A 19,922-nucleotide genomic window follows, 5' to 3' on the forward strand; every position below is an offset into this window, starting at 1 on the left:
GAGGTGATGTAGTTCACAGCAGCACTGACGGATGTGTTGACTTGACAACTGGATCTGAGTTTTGAACGACCCTTCCCCCCGTTTTGTTCCATGCCAGCTGAAGACCTAACTACCCAGTAACAAGCTAACACCAGATATAGAAACACTCAGTGCCTTCAGAAAGTCTTCATACCCCTTGACGTATTCCACGTTTTGTTGTGTTACAGCCTGAATTCAAAATGGATTAAATATATTTTTTCACCCATCTACATGTAACGGATGTGAAACGGCTAGCTAGTCAGCGGTGGTGCGCGCCAAATAGCGTTTCAATCGGTGACGTCACTTGAATTTTCACATTTACATAAGTATTCAAACCCTTTACTCAGTACTTTGTTGAAGCATCTTTGGCAGCGATTACAGCCTCAAGTGTTCTTGGGTATGACACTACAAGCTTGGCACACCTGTATTTGGGGAGTTTCTCCCATTCTCTGCAGATCCTCTCAGGCTTTGTCAGATTGGATGAGGAGTGTTGCTGCACAGCTATTTTCAGGTCTCTCCAGAGATGATCGATTGGGTTCTAGTCTGTGCTCTGGCTGGGCTACTCAAGGACATTCAGAGACTTGTCCCGAAGCCACTCCTGCTTTGTCTTGGCTGTGTGCTTGTTGGATGGTGAACCTTCGCCCCTGTCTGAGTCCCTGAGCGCTCTGGAGCAGGTTTGCTTCAAGGATCTCTCTGTACTTTGCTCCGTTCATTTCTGCCTCGATCCTGACTAGTCTCCCGGTACCTGTCGTAGAAGAACATCACCACAGCATGATTCTGCCACCACCATGCTTCACCGTAGGGATGGTGCCAGGTTTCTTTCAGATGTGACGCTTGGCATTCAGGCCAAAGAGCTCAGTCTTGGTTTCATCAGACCAGAGAATCTTGTTTCTCATGATCTGAGAGTCTTTAGGTGCCTTTATGCAAACTCCAAGCGGGTCATGTGTCATGTGCTTTTTATTGAGGAGTGGCCACTCTACCATAAAGGCCTGATTGGTGGAGTGCTACAGAGATGGTTGTCCTTCTGGAAGGTTCTCCCATCTCCACAGAGGAACTCTAGAGCCCTGTCAGAGTGACCATCAGGTTTCTTGGTCATCTCCCTGACAATATATGGATAAAGTCAAGAGGAATACTTTCCGAAGGCACTGTAAGCAATAAAACAATTATTCGCAAATCTATCAGTTCACAGCCAGCTTGTGTGTGCTTGTGTGTGTGTGTGTGTGTGTGTGTGTGTGTGTGTTTTTGTTTTTGTTCAACAAAACAAGATTTTCTGTTTTATCTTCAAGAAGATTCTGCGTTCCAGAAAGGTGGTCGTTCGGAATCTCAAGCTGGGTGACAGTTGTCCACAGACAGAGAATATTCTCTCCACGAACGCTTGGGATGCATGGGTAGAAAGCAGATCCAGTGCCACGGGCCACAGCTTTGGATACACAGCCATCCTTGAAACTGGAGAGGTGATTCTGTAAACATTTTTATTGATTATTTATTTTAATTTCACCTTTATTTAACCAGGTAGGCTAGTTGAGAATAAGTTCTCATTTACAACTGCGACCTGGCCAAGATAAAGCAAAGCAGTGTGACAAAAACAACAACACAGAGTTACACATAAACAAAGGTACAGTCAAAAACACAAAAGAAAATACAAATTGAAAAATGTATGTACAGTGTGTGCAAATGTAGAAGAGTAGGGAGGTAGGCAATAAATAGGCCCTAGAACGCATGCAGGTAATGAGGCAGTGATGCCCCCCTTTACCTCTTCCAGGTATTTCCACAGCTCACACAGAGTACTTAATGCCCTGCCAGGTTGACCCTCCGGCTAGACGGTGACCTTAGACACAATCTTCGATGCGAGGAAGCTATATTTCTAAACAATCTGGTCGAGAAGCTTGCTGGATTAATCGGGCTGGCATCTCCCTGGCGTCCTGCTGCTCCACGGCTGTACTGTCGAATTTGCTGAAGTGCAAAAGACTCTGCTTGCCTCATCAGTGTCTCCATCTTTGTTGACCGAAGTGGCAGAGACACACTTGGGTCCATCAGACAAGGTGCTGCAGGGTTTGTGTTGATGTTGGCTGCCAGGGGAATCAGTATGCAACCGAAGCGCTCACGCAGTGACTTTAGGAGGACCTGTGCCAACTGTTTTGCAACAGTAGTTGACTGCAAGTGTGTCTCAAAGTTGAGAAAGCACGGCACCACATCAGACCGTGACTTGCTGTCAGTTTGAAGTTGGTTAGTTTGGATTGCAAACGGCTCCAACAACATCACATGCTGTTCTAGCTTGTCTCAGTCATGCTCCGTGCTCGCCCTCAGATTTATGCCCTGTTAGTTAGTGATAGCTAGTGATAGTGATGCAAAAGCTAGGCCTATTTGAAACATCTGCATCTCCCCATTAGCAAAAAAAGCCTGAAAACCCCATTTGATATTTGTCAAAGATTAGAATAAAAAAACTCAAACTAAACAGTTTATTTTAGTTAGTTTTGCAGTCGAAGATAATAGTTTCAGTATAGTTTGTTTTTCAAATGTTTTTAGTTTCTATTTCAGTTTACAAAATTGTTTTTCCAATTGTAGTTTTTATTCTATTTCCAGTTTTTGTTTACTATAGTAACCTTGGTCTTTAACACTGGTGAGGGGGTATTTAACACCGGGGAGGGGGTATTTAACACTGGTGATGGAATCTTTAACACCAGGGAGGGGGTATTTAACACTGGTGATGGAGTTTGTGTGTTAGATTAATTAATGAGGAGAAGCTTGGCCCTGGGGTACATTTTACATTGCCTTTGACAGGGCTGATGCCTGGGCATAGTCTGGAATGGTCCCCCTGCAGGTTTTTACTCTGGATGTCGCACCCTTTCAGGATTAATTATATTTAAGCCCCTCAATGTTTTGGTTTTGTTTAGAAGCTCAACATCGCTATAATTATATAAGAAAACGCTTGCAGACACCCGCTGGCCAAAACAGTGGATTCTTTTTTTTTTTACACATCTTTATATCATCACTTCTTTGTCAGTTTAAATTAGCAAATTTTTTTTTTTACTTGTGTGAGATAAAAGCTGCTTTTGGATTTCAAAGACTAATTTGTTCGACATGGTTAAAGGCATAGATCCAAAAATATCACGGCATGCTTCTGTGATTCCTGGATCGAGTTTATCTTTTGTTAAATACATCATACTTTATTTATGTATCACTGACACATTGTACAATGTTTGAAACCCAAGGCAGTGGTTCCCAACTGGATCGAGTTGATCTTTTGTTAAATACATCATACTTTAGTTATGTATCACTTTTATTTAACCAGGGCAAGTTTAAGAACAAATTCTTATTTACAATGATGGCCTAGGGGGTTAACTGCCTTGTTCAGGGGCAGAATATCAGATTTGTATTTGTCCGCTTGGGGATTCAATCTAGCAACCTTTTGGTTACTGGCCCAATGCTCTAACCACTAGGCTACCTGCCGCCCCAGTCCACAGAGGGTACTTGAGAAGATGAATGAGACCATAGGCCTACTTGTAAAATGCACATGCGGGGTACTCCGGGCAGAGCAAAATGTACTTGGTGGTACATTAACCGAAAAAGGTTTGGAACCACTGTTATAGAGTATTATCCTCCTCCATTGTAATAACTGAGATGACTTTATAGCTCCAGTTCTTCGTTGTAAATATCTTGGAACGTTACTAATCATATATGTGCCTCATGAATTTGAAAGCTCTGCTGAGTTGACGATTACACCCAATGCTGTAAAGTAACAACACAATTTGTCTTGTTTTAATCAGCTTGTTTTCAAAGGAATCCATTCAGTAGAGAGATGCATGGCATATTGCTCAATGTAATTTGCCCAATATTTATAGCCTCAAATCAAATCTTGCCATAACTCCCTACAAGAGATGCAAGTCCACGGAAAGCATTCCTATATTGAACAGGATAAATGCTTTCAGCAAAATGTGCAACCGGAGAGAGAAAATGCTATTTATATATTTGATTGATCTCAATAGCTCAAGACGTGACAAGACAACAACACATGAAAATATTAAACAAAAGCAAATAAAACATGCTTGGTTCTGGATACGGTACCAACAACCACACATGTTGTCTTGGCAATTTCATTTTCAGAACCCATTCTTTCCTTATTTTGCTACATTGTCTAGACCAAATCTCTACAAGGTGCATGTTGACTCCAATGCTTCCCACAGTTGTGTCAAGTTGACTGGATATCATATGGGTGTTGGACCATTCTTGATACAGACAGGAAACTGTTGAGCTTGAAAGACCCATCAGTGTTGCAGTTCTTGACACAAACCGGAGCGCTGGGCACCTGCTACCATACCTACTACCGAAGGCACTTAAATTGTCGTCTTGCCAACTCACCCTCTGAATGGCACACACAAAATCCATGTCTCAAGGCTTAAAAATCCTTCTTTAACCTGTCTCCTCCCCTTCATCTACACTGATTGAAGTTGATTTAACAAGTAACACCAGTAAGGGATCATAGCTTTCACCTGGATTCACCTGGTCAGTCAATGTCAATGAAAAACCAGGTGTCCTTAATGTTTTGTACACTCAGTGTACATGTGCAATACACAGCTCTGCTCTAGTTTATAGGCCTATCTCTAACAAGACTTGGCAGTCACCCTCAAATACCCCCCCCCTCCCCAATAATAATAAGTCTGCGTATGATCAGGTAGACCTATGGCTGTTTTAGAATCTGTTTCAACATCCATCAACTGTGGTGCCTGGGCTTGTAGAGTACACAGAAACGGCATGTTGTTAGCATAGCAGCCAGCGACGGTGGCTAACACTGATTCTAAATGGTGATACGGCTAGTGGCTGCCGGTGGTGTGTCAGCGCTGGTCCCTGGTCTCGGATGGGACACTGACAGGGTAATTGCTTTGCTGGATTTTGGATCAGAGAGGGCAGAGCAGGGGGGATTGAAGTGGCCAGGGTAATCAGTTCACAGCTGAGAGAGACAGATGCAGGGCTCTTCTCATCTACACACACACACGTGCGCACACACACACACACACACACACACACACACACACACACACACACACACAGTGAGCTCCAGAAGTATTGACACAGTGACATATGTGTTGTTGTTTTGACTCTGTACTACAGCACTTTGGATTTGAAATGATACAATGACTATGAGGTTACATTGCAGACTGTCAGCTTTACAGTTTTTTTTGATTGCTTAAGCACGATTTTCAAAACAGGGCCCGTGTTTTCAAAACACTACACACATTTAGCACAACCACACACCCAAATAGCAAAACACCACAGATCCTTTGCAAAATTAAACACTCTTGTAAAAACTATACACTTCTTTTTAAAAACCACACTTTGTTACCATATGAAACACACACGTTTCACATTACTATACTCTGTTGACACGAGTTACACTCTGCTGTGATAAACCTAAAACACTTTTAGCACTTCTACTTCCCTATGATTAGAGTAGGCTACTATCAACAAAGTACAAATATAATGTAAATTCACCAAACACTACAAAAGACCAATGTTGCAGACTGAAGAAACTCATTTATTTCTCAACACGCCCAAAATGTTGACATGGAGATTCATAATACTGTAACCAAACGTCACTTTACATATTGTAAGTTCAAAAAAATAAAATAAAAAATAACTAGACATTGTCTCTTTGCCTAGCTGGATCTGGCCAGAGAATTTCATCAACATCGCAGGCAATGTTGTCATTAGCAAGACACCTTGGAAAGAAACGTCTTGAATGACGAATCCATCCTTGCATTGAAGCTACCTCCATCTGGTCACAGGCCTCCTCCATGGCTTGGATGAGGGGTACCTCAGCCTGGAACGGAGGTCATATACCTTCCACCGCCATGCCGAGAAAAAAATATTCTGTAGGGTTGAGGAATGTAGAGTGTGGTGGAAGATATAGGACGGTGAAATGTGGATGTTGCTGAAACCAGATCTGAACCAGAGCAGAGCGGTGGAAAGACACATTGTCCCAGACAACAATGTATTGCATATGATCGACTTGATTTGCTGCTGTTATGTTGTGCAATTGGTCCAAGAATGTAAGTATGAGTGCTGTGTTGTAAGGGCCCATATGGGCATGGCGGTGGAGGACCCCATTCTGTGTAATGGCTGCACAGTGTGTTATATTACCCCCACTTTGCCCTGGGACATTGACTATAGCCCTGTGGCCATTGATGTTTCTTCCCCTCCTTCGTGTTCTCGTCAGGTTGAACCCAGCCTCATCTACGTAAATGTACTCATGCTGGATCTCCTCTCCATCCATTCGTAAAACTCTCTGAAAAACAGTGTCAGGCAAAATTGTGTAGTTCAGTGTAGATCTAGTATACATATTACAGTACAGTAAAATATTATGAGACAGTATGCAAGATCACACTGCTAAAGTGAATACATACCTCTGCATAATCATGCCGCAGTCGTTTCACCCTTTCAGAATTGCGCTGGAAAGGCACTCGATAAATTTGCTTCATTTGAATATGTTTTTTTTTAGGATGCGTGCCAGTGTTGATGTTGAGACCTGATGGATATCGTTGAAAATGGCGTGGTTATTGACAATGTTAGCTTGGAGCTGCTTGAGTGTTATAGCATTGTTGGCCAAAACCATGTTTACTATCTCCCTCTCTTGCTGTTCTGTGAACATAAGAGGCCTTCCCCCTTGTCGTCCCTGACCCTCAATCCTATGTAGAAAAAAAACAGTATACAATAGTACAGTAATTTCACAGGAAAAGGTAACAGAAGTGCTGATAGTGCATAGAATACAGTGCTGTAAGCAGTTACTGAAACCGTGCAGATGTTTTTGATATGATGATATTTTTACAATACCTATTTTCCAGTCTAAATGTTCTCATCACACTTGCCACTGTATATCGGCTTAGATTTGGCTGTACGCGCAGTCCAGCTTCCCTCAGCGTCAGGCCGTGGTTGACAACGTGGTCAACCAGTGTTGCGTGGATCTCATTTGTCAGATTCGGTCCTCTTTGAGCACCTTCTTGTCTTCCTCTTCCTCCCCTTCCTCCTCCTCCTCGTCCTCCTCGTTCTCCTCCTCGTCCTCGTTCTCCTCGTCCTCCTCGTTCTCCTTGTCGTCCTCCTCGTTCTCCTCATCCTCCTCGTTCTCCTCGTCGTCGTCCTCCTCCTCCTCCTCGTCTTACTCTTTCTCTGACTCTTTCCATTGTGCTTGAAGACCGGTGAACTCACCTGCTGCTTTTTATAGTGCTTATACACCTGATTGGTGTGTCTACAATTAAGCAAACGAGTGTTTGCACACCTGAATACTGTGTTGAACCAATTGGTTGGACGGTGTGGTAATTTGACAGTCAGTGCTTTGGCATTGCAAGGACGTGACTTCATGATAGATTTTTGTGTGTAATGTATGTTAAGTGTGTTTAGTGTTTTGCAAATCACTGTGTGTAGAGTTTTGCAACAAGTGTGAGGTTGACAATGTGCTTATAGTTGTGCAAATATGGACTGATGTTTTGCTTCTTGAGTGTAAGGTTTTGCTAATAGTGTACTACTTTTAATTTTAGTGTGTAAACAATCCAAAAAAACTGTAATTTTAGGGTATTTTCTTCCATATCGGCTGAACCATTTAGAAATAACATCACTTTTTGTACATAGCTCCATTTTAGGGGACCAACAGTATTGGGAAAAATTCCCTTATGTGTATTAAAGTAGTAAAAAGTTAAGTATGTCATTTCTAAAGGGTTCACCTGAGATGGATGAAAATACCCTCATTAAAGCTGACAGTGTGTCTTTTAACCTCATAGTCATTGTCACCCAAAGTGATGTGTCACTGTCCCAATACTTTTGGTGCTCACTGTACAGTGCATTCAGGAAGTATTCAGACCCCTTGACTTTTTCCACTTTTTTTTTTACGTTACAGCCTTATTCTAAATTATATATATTTTAAAATCCTCATCAATCTAAAAAACAGGTTTTTAGAAATGCTTGCAAATTTATTACAAATAAAAATCAGAAATATCACATTCACGTAAGTATTCAGACCCGTTGCTCAGTACTTTGTTGAAGCACCTTTTGCAGTGATTACAGCCTCGAATCTTCTTGGGTATGATGGTACAAGCTTGACACACCTGTATTTGGGGAGTTTCTCCCATTCATCTCTGCAGATCCTCTCTAGCTCTGTCAGGTTGGATGGGGAGCATCTCTGCACAGCTATTTTCAGGTCTCTCCAAAGATGTTGGATCGGTTTCAAGTCTGGGCTCTGGCTGGGCCACTCAACGACATTCAGAGAAGCCGCCCCTGCATTCACCGACGCTACCCCTGCGTTGTCTTGACTGTGTGCCTAGGGTTGTTATCCTGTTGGAAGGTGAACCTTCACCCCAGTCTGAGGTCTTGAGCGCTCTGGAGCAGGTTTTCATCAAGGATCTCTCTGTACTTTGCTCCGTTCATCTTTCCCTTGATCCTGACTAGTCTCCCAGTCCCTGCTGCTGAAAAACATCCCCACAGCATGATTCTGCCACCACCATGCTTCACCGTAGGGATGGTGCCAGGTTTTCTCCAGATGTGACTCATGACATTCAGGCCAAAGAGTTCAATCTTGGTTTCATCAGACCAGATAATCTTGTTTCTCATGGTCTGAGAGTCCTTTAGTTGCTTTTTGGCAAACTCCAAGCGGGCTGTCATGTGCCCTTTACTGAGGAGTGAGTGGTTTCCGTCCGGCCACTCTACCATAAAGGCCTGATTGGGGGAGTGCTACAGAGATGGTTGTCCTTCTGGAAGGTTCTCCCATCCCCACAGAGGAACTCTGGAGCTCTGTCAGAGTGACCATCGGGTTCTTGGCCACCTCCTTGACCAAGGCCCTTCTCTCCCAATTGCTCAGTTTGGCCGGGCGGCCAGCTCTAGGAAGAGTCTTGGTGGTTCCACACTTCTTCCATTTAAGAATGATGGAGGCCACTTCTTGGGGACCTTCCATGCTATAAATGGTTTGGTACCCATCCCCAGATCTGTGCCTCGACACAATCCTGTCTCTGAGCTCTACGGACAATTCCTTTGACCTCATAGCTTGGTTTTTGCTCTGACATGCACTGTCAACTGTGTGACCTTATATTGACAGGTGTGTGCCTTTCCAATTTAATTTACCACAGGTGGACTCCAATCAAGTTGTAGAAACATCTCAAGGATGATCAATGGAAACAGGATGCACCTGAGCTCAATTTCCAGTCTCATAGCAAAGGGTCTGAATACTTATGTCAATAAGGTATTTCTGTTTTAAATTTTTAATACATTTGCAAAAAAAAATCTAAAAACCTATTTTCATTTTGTCTTTATGGGGTATTGTCTGTAGATTGATGAGGATTTTTATTTATTTAATCCATCTTAGAATAAGGCTGTAACGTAACAAAATGTGGAAAAAGTCAAGGGGTCTGAATACTTTCCGAAGGCACTGTATATTTGTTGTACTATCCTTGTGCTGATCCAAAAACAAATTTCCATTCAAATCCTCTTTTCCTTAACCATTAACCCCAAACCCCTAACCCTAACCCTAAATCTAAACCGAACCCTAACCCTAAATCTAACCTAATTCTAAACTTAACCCCTAAGCCTAATATAGCATTTTTCCTTGTAAGGACAGGTGAAATGTCTTGAATTTTCCTTGTTTTACTATCCTTGTGAGGACTTCTGGTACCCAAAAGGATTGTAGGATCCTGGAAAATTACAAAAACATAGATATTGTACACTGACATACATAAAGGTGATTGCACATGATGTTCATTATGACAGCGTAATAACGTCGACCGAGGTAGAATTCGGCGGTATGGGACGGCGAGTGACAACGATAAACTCCTCGACTTCAAAGACGACCACTCAAGTTTCATACTTATACATGACGCTGTGTCCATTTGCTCTCTCATATATGCTTAATCAAAGCTGTAACGTTCTGTACTTGTCTCCTGTTTGTAAAACGTTTGCTAGAGGTTTGCTAGAGGTTTGTTAGAGGTTTGTTAGAGGTTCTCTGGGGAGCTCTTATGGCGGTTTCTGTTTGGTTCCTCAAGACAGCAGATCGTGAAGGTGGGGAACCAGTTCAAGGTGATGTGCTTGGCTGTGTAGCCCAACGACCCCGAAGTGTTCCTGTCTGGGGGTTACAGTGCAGAAGTCAAGGCTTGGGACGCCCATACCTGCAAGGTCAGCCGCATCATTAACCCTCTCTTCTCCCCAGCACTGTAGGCCTATTTCTGTTAGATCTGAATTCAAACAGTATTTGTTTTCTTTAGAATAATTTCACAATGGAACCAATGGAATAGCCATAAAAGTGCAAATCTTGCCCATCTGGCACTAGAAGCAGGCTCTATCAGACAATCAATCTGAAAGATATTTGAACCCAGGTCTGATCTCTCTGTGGCTCTTCAGTCACCAAGACAGAGAGAGTAATTCATAGGGCTAACAACATTGTCAAGGCATGCTGATCTACTCTATGGTGCACTGTACCCCTTTTTGGTATGAGTTCAAACTGGCACGTTCCCAAGTGGCTAGCCGCTAGTACATTTTAAAGCAACAGCAATTTGTTCTGTGAGATAAGGTGTCAATGCAGGTTGCAGATAATATGGAATTGTCAAATCTGCTAGAGGAGCCAAGCTTCACCAGCATGTTTTATTTATTCTATTTATGCCCTATATTCTCTTCTCAGAGGGTGTACAGAGCAGGAATCCTGCAAACTTTGGCCATCCTATTCCTGACCGGGGGCAGGGAGTTTGTGACCAGCAGTGACTCAGTCAGCCAGGACTCTGCGGAGCACACGCTCATCGCATGGGACTTCCAAACCATTGCTAAGGTCTCCAAACAGATCTACCATGTATGTAAGACCACGGACATGTTCAGGAGGGCATACTGTACCAAAATGTTTTGCAACGGATGTAAATTAGCGTTTCTTATTGGACAATTTCCGTTAGTACCTTCCCAGTTCTTTGGACATAGCTTGTTTCACCTCAGCCATGTTGTCCGTGCAAACATACTGTAGTTAACCGACCCTCTCTGCCCATTCATCACCATTTTACCTGTAATTGTTGTCTTAGCTGATTAGCTGTTGTTGTCTTACCCGTTGTTGTCTTAGCTAGCTCTCCCAATCAACACCTGTGATTGCTTTATGCCTCACTTTATGTCTCTCTCAAATGTCAAATGCCTTGTACACTGTTGTTTAGGATAGTTATTATTGTCTTAGTTTATTGCGGAGCCCCTAGTTCCACTCAACATGCCTCAGATACCTCCTTTGTCCCACCTCCCACACATGCGGTGACCTCACCCAGCATAACTAGCCCGTCCAGAGATGCAACCTCTCTTATCATCACTCGGTGCCTGGGTTTACCTCCACTGTACCCGCACCCCACCATACCCATGCCCTGAATCTATTCTACCACGCCCAGAAATCTGCTCCTTTTATTCTCTGTCCCCAACGCACTAGACGACCAGTTTTGATAGCCTTTAGCCGTACCCTCATCCTACTCCTCTTCTGTTCCTCGGGTGATGTAGAGGTTAACCCTACCCCAACCCCGGCCAACAGCTACGCACTCCCCCGCAGCTACTTGCCCAAGCCTCCCAGCTTCTCCTTCACCTAAATCCAGATAGCAGATGTTCTGAAAGGGCTGCAAAACCTGGACCTGTACAAATCAGCTGGGCTAGACAATCTGGACCCTCTCTTTCTAAAATCATCCGCCACCATTGTTGCAACCCCTATTACCAGTCTGTTCAACCTCTCTTTCGTATCGTCCGAGATCCCTAAAGATGGGAAAGCTCCCGCGGTCATCCCCCTCCTCAAAGGGGGTGACACTCTAGACCCAAACTGTTATAGACCTATATCCATCCTGCCCTGCCTTTCTAAAGTCTTTGAAAGACAAGTTAATAAACAGATCACTGACCATTTTGAATCCCACCCTACCTTCTCCACTGTGCAATCCAGTTTTTGAGCTGGTCATAGGTCCACCTCAGCCACGCTCAAGGTACTAAATAATATTATAACCGCCATCGATAAAAGACAGTACTTTGCAGCCATCTTTATCGACCTGGCCAAGGCTATCGACTCTGTCAATATTCTTATCGGCAGACTCAACAGCCTTGGTTTCTCAAATGAGTGCCTCGCCTGGCTCACCAACTACTTCTCAGACAGAGTTCAGTGTGTCAAATCGGAGGGCCTGTTGTCCGGACCTCTGGCAGTCTCTGTGGAGGTTTGAAAATTAAAGAGAGCCGCACACTCTAGGAGCTCAGATGCAAAAATGTAATTACCAACGTTTCGACAGCCAAGCTGTCTTCATCAGGGTATAATCACAAACACTGCGGGATGACTCGTTTATGTAGTGTCAAAAGACACAGGTGTCTGTAATCATGGCCAAGAGTGGCCTAATATCATTGGTTAATTATCAAATATTAAAAAGGCATGCAAAGAACAGCATACAAACAACAAATGGATAGCATACCATCATAGATTCATTTAACTACACAAGTCTACAAACAATTACAATGGCAAAGTCACAATAATCACAAGAATGGCTTCAGATCAAAGTCTACGTTGAGACCGAAGGGAGCAAGGGTCTTTAAATTAAAGATCCAGGCAGCCTCTCGTTTTAACAATAAATTATCAAGGTCACCCCCTCTCCTAGGGAGGGTGACATGTTCGATGCCAATATAACGCAGAGACGAAATCGAGTGGCCTGCCACAGGGTTCAATTCTCGGGCCGACTCTTTTCTCTGTATATATCAACGATTTTGCTGTTGCTGCTGGTGATTCCCTGATCCACCTCTACGCAGATGACACCATTCTGTATACATCTGGCCCTTCTTTGGACACTGGGTTAACTAACCTCCAAACGAGCTTAAATGCCATACAACACTCCTTCCGTGGCCTCCAACTGCTCTCAAACACTCGTAATGTAACGGCCGTTGGTGGAAGAAGGTGAGGACCAAAGCGCAGCGTGGTACGTGTTCGTCATTTATTAAATAGAACTGAACACTAAATACAAAATAACAAAAATAACAACCGAAACAGCTCCGTCAGGTACAAAACAGAAAGCAACTACCCACAAAACCCATGTGGGCAAGAGCTACCTAAGTATGGTTCTCAATCAGAGACAACGATAGACAGCTGTCCCTGATTGAGAACGATACCCGGCCAAAAACAAAGAAATACAAAAACATAGAAAAAGGAACATAGAATGCCCACCCTAGTCACAGCAAGTAAAACCAAATTCATGCGTTTCAACCGTTCGCTGCCCGCACCCGCCCGCCCGACTAGCATCACTACTCTGGACAGTTCTGACTTAGAATATGTGGACAACTACAAATACCTAGGTGTCTGACTAGACTGTAAACTCTCCTTACAGACTCATATTAAACATCTCCAATCCAAAATTAAATCTAGAATTGGCTTCCTATTTCACAACAAAGCCTCCAAACACACCCTTGTAAAACTGACTATCCTACCGATCCCCGACTTTGGCGATGTCATATACCCTACTCGGCAAACTGGATGCAGTCTATGACAGTGCCATCCGTTTTATCACCAAAGCCCCTTATACCACCCGCCACTGCGACCTGTATGCTCTAGTCGGCTGGACCTCGCCAGACCCACTGGCTTCAGGTCATCTATAAGTATTTGCTAGGTAAAGCTCCGCCTTATCTCAGCTCACTGGTCACGATAACCACACCCACCCGTAGCACGCGCTCCAACAGGTATATCTCACTGGTCATCCCCAAAGCCAACACCTGCTTTGGCCGCCTTTCCTTCCAGTTCTCTGCTGCCAATGACTGGAACGAATTGCAAACATTTCTGAAGCTGGAGTCTTATATTTCCCTCACTAATTTTAAACATCAGCTATCTGAGCAGCTAACCGATCGCTGCAGCTGTATGTAGCCCATCTGTAAATAGCCCACCGAATCTACCTACCTCATCCCCATATTGTTTTTATTTACTTTTCTGCTCTTTTGCACACCAGTATTTCTTCTTGCACATCACCATCTGCTCATCTATCACTCCAGTCTTAATTTGCTAAATTGTAATTACTTTGCTACTATGGCCTATTTATTGCCTTACCTTCTCACGCCATTTGCACACACTGTATATAGACATTCTTTTTTTTCTATTGTGTTACTGACTGTACGCTTGTTTATTCCATGTGTAACTCTGTGTTGTTGTTTGTGTCGCACTGCTTTGCTTTATCTTGGCCAGGTCCCAGTTAGCTTACCAACTAGCTTACCTGGTTAAATAAAGGTGAATTATATATTTTTTTAATTAAGGAGCAAATAAATAACTAGTAATAATGGAATGTACAGTATGTATGTACAGTATCTATCTTAAAGCTCTCACTTGTTTTGTCTTTCATAATACACAATTATTCCTCTCCCTGTAATGTATGTAAGTGTTGGACCAAATTGACTATTTAAGTCAATTACACTTTTTTTTGTGGCAGAAAATACAGTATTATTGAGTATGAATGCCAAGCCAGTTGAATGTTCTCTGACCTTCTACCATTCAGTTGAATGTTCTCTGACATTCTACCATTCAGTTGAATGTTCTCTGACCTTCTACCATTCAGTTGAATGAATCCAGGAGCTGTACATGTGCCCCAGCCTTTACCTCAAGGAAGACTCCTTTGTAGCGCACACCAATGACAACTACATGGCCCTATTGTCTGCACAGCGGCCATACAGAATGACAAGAGGAGGCGGTATGAGGGACACAAGGTCAGTGGTGATTAGGCTGTGAGAGATCCATACGCTCCACACACAGATCTATAGCTGATAGCAGTGCTCCTTTGGCCTGTCATTTACAGTACTCTATAAACAAACATGGTTACCCAGAAACAATAACGCTAATGAGTCACAGAGAGAATGTGACATTCAGATATGTGTGATATGAATATTGAAAGAACCTGCTGAGTTTCTTCTGCCAATATTTGTCCAACGAGTGAGTAGCCTATAGCTAGCTCTCATGCCGATGTAAGAAAGCATGTTTAGCTGTCACTAAAGTGTAGTTTCAACATTGATCCTTTGTGTAAAAAAAAGCTACAATAAACAAGCATAATGTCACGTCCTGACCTTAGTTCCTTTTGTATGTTTCTATTTTAGGTTGGTCAGGGCGTGAGTTGGGGTGGGCATTCGATGTTTTAGTTCTTTGTTTGGTATTTCTATGTGTTTGGCCTGGTATGGTTCCCAATCAGAGGCAGCTGTCAATCGTTGTCTCTGATTGAGAACCATACTTAGGCAGCCTGTTTTCCCACTCTTGTTTGTGGGTTGTTGTTTTCTGTTTAGTGTATGTCACCTTACAGAACTGTTTCGTTTCTTCCATTTCACTTTGTTATTTTGTTTTTGTGCGTTCAGTCAATAAATTATGACGGACACTTACCACGCTGCATATTGGTCCGATCCTTCTTACTCTTCCTCAGACGAAGAGGAGATTCGTTACACATAAGCATAATAAACATGTAATTTATTTGTTTATGCATGTTATTTCCCAGTTTACTACGGGTTATATGCAAAACAGCACTGAGATGCCTATTACTCACAATATGATAGGAAGTCTATATCTTGAAACCTCTCATGTGATGACATCATTAATAAAGTAAACTCTGTGCTGTATATGAAATGCATGCAATGCCACAGTAATAATAATTGATTGGATTTATATAGGGCTTGTTCACAAGCTAGTCTAATGGCTTTACATAGTAGCGTAAGGGGGAATCTCAGGCAGGCAGCACAGGATTACAACCTCAACGCAATCTTGATCTTCAGTATTGCAAACTTGTTTTGCAAGAATAGCCAACATTTATAATTATTTTGTGCTCTGCAAGTGTCCGACTAAAAGTGGAAAATGTGAGCCTGGGCCATTTGCAATGTACACTGAGTGTACAAAACATTAAAGACACTTTCCTAATATTTTTTACTTAATTTATTTCACCTTTATTTAACCAGGTAGGCCAGTTGAGAACACCTTTATTTAACCAGGTCGGCCAGTTGAGAACACCTTTATTTAACCAGGTAGGCCAGTTGAGAACAAGTTCTCATTTACAACTGCGACCTGGCCAAGATAAAGCAAAGCAGTGCGACACAAACAACAATACAGAGTTACACATGGAATAAACAAACATACAGTCAATAATACAATAGAACAAGTCTATATACAGTGTGTGAAAATGAGGTAGGATAAGGGAGGTAAGGCAATAAATAGGCCATAGCGGCAAAATAATTACAGTTTAGCAATTAAACACTGGAGTGATAGATGTGCAGAAGATGAGTGTGCAAGTAGAGATACTGGGGTTCAAAGGAGCAAAATAAATCAAATAAATAACAGTATGGGGATGAGGTAGTTGGATGGGCTATTTACAGATGGGCTATGTACAGGTGCAGTGATCTGTGAGCTGTTCTGACAGCTGGTGCTTAAAGCTAGTGAGGGAGATGAGTCTCCAGCTTATTGATTTGCACCAAGTCTTAAAACTCCTTCTTTAACCTGTCTCCTCCCCTTCATCTACACTGACTGAAGTGGATTTAACAAGGGAGATCAATATAGGATCCTAGCTTACACCTGGATTCACATGTTCAGTCTATGTCATGGAAAGAGCAGGTGTCCTTAATGTTTTGTACACTCAGTGTATAGTCTATTAATTGATTTTAGTGTGTTTCTAATGGTGTGGGGGTTTAGGTGGAGGCCTATGCTGTGCTGTGTGACTTCCTCTCCAGATGGGTCCATACTGGTCACGGGGCACAGTCCACTTCTACGACCAGCAGAGCACACGGATGCTGAATATGCTGCACTCACACCAGCAGGCCTGCGAGTGTCTCTGCACCCTGTGCTGCCCACTGTGGTGACTACGTGTGACTGGGGTGACGAGATCAGGATCTCGCAGCGATTGACACAGAAGAGGGTAAGGGGAATGACTCTGAGAGCTCTCATAGATGATTTTCTTCTTTGGGGATTTAATTATAACACCCAGACACTACAAACATTCAGCCTTCCTTCCTATCTGAGCTGCCGGAAGAAGAAACTGCTAAGGGATGTTAACATGACACTTAGTCACTTAGTCACACTGACATTCGCTTCCATAAACAGACTTGCCTGTTTATCAAACTGCTGTCAGTTGTCCATTGGTTAGCTCATATCATAACTTCAATCAAATGGAGTGTATGTGTATTGTAAAATAGCTTACTTAGGAATTAGTGTATCGGATGTTCACTCATATTGTAGATGAACGGTGTGATCAACCTCTGGCACAGCTATAATAAAAGTGTTTCATTCCATTTTACAACCGATTCTAAATTCATTGTCATGTGTTGTACTGTGTGTGGTCGTTGTATACGAAAGTTGTATGCTTGCCTACAACCCTGCGCAAGGTGGCAACGCGAAAGGTGGCAACACAAAGGCTTTTTATGGAAATGTTGGGTTTTAAGTATGTCACTCCCAAAGGGCTTGACTGCTGTTGTTTAGGCTGCCGTAATCTTGCATGGTGGGTAAAATGCAGTCAGGCTACGTTACAGTGCAGAGGATCAAAGACACGTTTTTGAATTAACATTTCAAAGGGTAAACTGTTAAAAGCATTGGCTTTGTGAGTTTATTATTATTATCAGACAGTAGCGGGTATGGATCGAGCTCAAGCCTATCTGCCTTATTCAGACACTGACCCAATTACATAGCAAGTCAGTATTACTCTCTATATTCAGCAACTTGTATATTCTACCAATATGGTCTCTACCAATACAGAAATGTGTTCAGGAAATGTGCTTGCCAACTCATTGTGAAACTTATAGACTCATCTAAGAACTGAGAAAGTAGTTATTGGATCCTGAAAGACTTTGGCAAGCAAACTTTCCTAACATTCTTGCTGGGTGAAATATAAACGTTATGATATCATGTGATGATTTGTTGTTTTCCTATCTGTGGTATCCAGCTTCTCCTGCTTGGTTCAGTCTGCTTTGTGTCATTGTTGAGAGCAGCCACTTCTTCAACCTCCATGACAGTCAAATGAAATCAGAATGGAGGCAACAACATTTGTTACAGCGCTTGGGCTACAGTCAGCTGTAGGATGAGGAGTTGAACCTATAGTTCTAATCTGTGTGCTGCAACATACTTTACCAAACTGGGAATTCCAAATTCTGTAACTCAAATTCCAAATTCTGTAACTCAAATTCCAAATTCTCTCCTGATAACCTGTTCATCCTCTCCCTGTACCTTTTAATTTAATGTTTTATCTAATTTAAACTTTATTTAATAGACAAGTCAGTTGAGAACAAATTCTAATTTTCAATGATGGCCTACCTCAACATCGGCAGTGAACGATTTAGCGGATTGCTTAGTTCAAATGAACAGACTAATTATTTCAACATGAATAGCTTGGTGTATTTCGAGGTAAGAAGTGCTTATTTTTCCCAATAGTCTGCTGGAATAGGCTACTGAGGACGGGGTCGTAATTTCAATCACTGAATCAAATAAATCGTACTGTCGGGATTTATTTAGAATTCAAGGCACACTTAACCAGCATGGCTACCACAGCATTCTGCAGTGATACGCCATCCCATCTGGTTTGCACTTAGTGGGACTATCATTTGTTTTTCAACAGGACAATGACCCTACACACCTCCAGGCTGTGTAAGGGCTATTTGACCAAGAAGGAGAGTGATGGAGTGCTGCATCAGATGACCTGGCCTCTACAATCACCTGACCTCAACCCAATGGAGATGGTGCAGCAGGGTCCCCCCCCCCCCCCCCCCCCCACCAACACTACACAGCTCATCCAAATAACCGAGTTTGGAAAACCCTGGCCTACAGAAGCCTACAATGGCATATAAATGATGTACTTGATGGCCAACAGATGCAAATGTATCATTCTCCACATTTAATGTCAGTTTCAATGAGGACTTTTCCCCATAACAGAAGCATGCAGGGGAGTTCCATACCTTCCATTTCAAATGTCCACTCGCGAGTAATGAATAGTGAATTAGCCTACCTACAACTGGTAAAAAGTTCACAGTGTGTGCTGCTCGGTCTCCTCTCACTCATGTGTGTCAGCCAATAGTGGACTATGCTGCAGTGCTCTCTCAACATACACCTCTCTGGCCCTCCACACCACTCACTCAGCAACAGCCGGCCTCACTGCCTGATAGTCAGCAGCAGCAGGTCACAGTGAAATATATATAAAAGAGAAATGCCATGCCGGCCACAGTGGAACTTAGAAGTAGCCCAAAAATCCTCAAACCGTGACCAATACATTTTCACCCACAATGTAATTTTCAAAGTAGCCCAATTTGGCAGGAAAACCACTGAAATGGCAATCCTGGCAGTGCTCTCTCTCTCTATCTCTCTCTCTCTCTATCTCTCTGTCTCTCTCTCTCTCTCTCTCTCTCTCTCTCTGTCTCTCTCTCTCTCTTTCTCTCTCTCTCTCTCTCTGTCTCTCTCTCTGTCTCTCTCTCTCTCTCTCTCTCTCTCTCTCTCGCTCTCTCTCTCTCTCTCTGTGCTTTTATATACGCTACAGTCAATTATGAGTGCATGTCTACTTACATTAATATACGCTTACTGTATGATAGCTAGAAAATTAATTAATTAGCTAACTAACGTTAGCTGGAAATTCTGAAGAAGGAAAATCTTTTATTTCAACAACTTCCAAAAGATACTTTTTACGAGACGTGTTTGTACCGTCATGTGCATTAGTAGCACAATTTCTAACTTATTTGAATTAGTTTTTACTTACACTTGTATGTTGACTTCTTCATTGATGTTGTTTTTAAGTTTTTGCTGACTTTTCTTAGTGGATGTTCAATCGTCGCTGGGAGTTTCAGGCCCTGATGTGAACATAGCAAGCTAGCTAGCTATGTAGACATTTACTCATTTACTTAGTCCTCGGCACTCCCCCTTTAGAAATCTTATGTCCTGTCAATTATATTATGCCAGACCAGCTAGTTCTACTGTC

The 19,922-nt window shown here is 42.6% G+C and overlaps 1 pseudogene; it reads left to right on the forward strand.

Moving 5' to 3' along the window:
- LOC139374529 (WD repeat-containing protein 25-like) overlaps positions 1–17,984 on the forward strand; it is a 34,482-nt pseudogene extending 16,498 nt beyond the window's left edge.
- Positions 17,985–19,922: the final 1,938 nt, after the last annotated feature.

This window comes from Oncorhynchus clarkii, chromosome 19, assembly GCF_045791955.1.
Source record: "Oncorhynchus clarkii lewisi isolate Uvic-CL-2024 chromosome 19, UVic_Ocla_1.0, whole genome shotgun sequence".
Classification (NCBI taxonomy): domain Eukaryota; kingdom Metazoa; phylum Chordata; class Actinopteri; order Salmoniformes; family Salmonidae; genus Oncorhynchus; species Oncorhynchus clarkii.